General features: G+C 63.1%; 1 protein-coding gene across 1 annotated transcript in view; it reads right to left on the bottom strand.

Moving 5' to 3' along the window:
• PPM1J (protein phosphatase, Mg2+/Mn2+ dependent, 1J) overlaps positions 1 to 393 on the bottom strand; it is a gene marked incomplete at its 5' end in the record, with an annotated part of 17611 nt that overhangs the window by 4611 nt on the left and 12607 nt on the right. The window lies entirely within an intron of this gene.

Raw genomic sequence — 393 nt, forward strand, 5'->3', positions numbered from 1 at the left:
GTCGTCCTCTGCGAGGGGCACCCGGCTCGGCTCGGCGGGGACGGCCCTTGCATCGCGTGCGGGAGAGATGGGAGGCGGAGAGGGGTCCTGCAGGATGTCCACGAGGTCCTGGAGCTGCTGGCAGATGTGCAGATGGAGCCTCTTGGATGCCATGACAGCAGCACCACTGCCCGCGTGGCCATCGAACAAGGCCCAGTAGTGGAAATAAAAACCCTTCCTGCCCTGTGGGGAGAGACAGGAAGGTTTAGCAAGCCTGTGAGGAAGCAGATGGGATGGGGAATTCAGAGCAGCTGGGGTCACCAGCTGGGGACAGTGACACGGGGCTTTGCCTTCGGCTTGCAGGTCCCAGCCCAGCACAGGCAGGAGGGATGTGGGCAGCTGATCAAGGGTGTC

Source organism: Charadrius vociferus, unplaced genomic scaffold (assembly GCF_000708025.1).
Source record: "Charadrius vociferus isolate BGI_N301 unplaced genomic scaffold, ASM70802v2 scaffold1077, whole genome shotgun sequence".
Lineage (NCBI taxonomy): Eukaryota > Metazoa > Chordata > Aves > Charadriiformes > Charadriidae > Charadrius > Charadrius vociferus.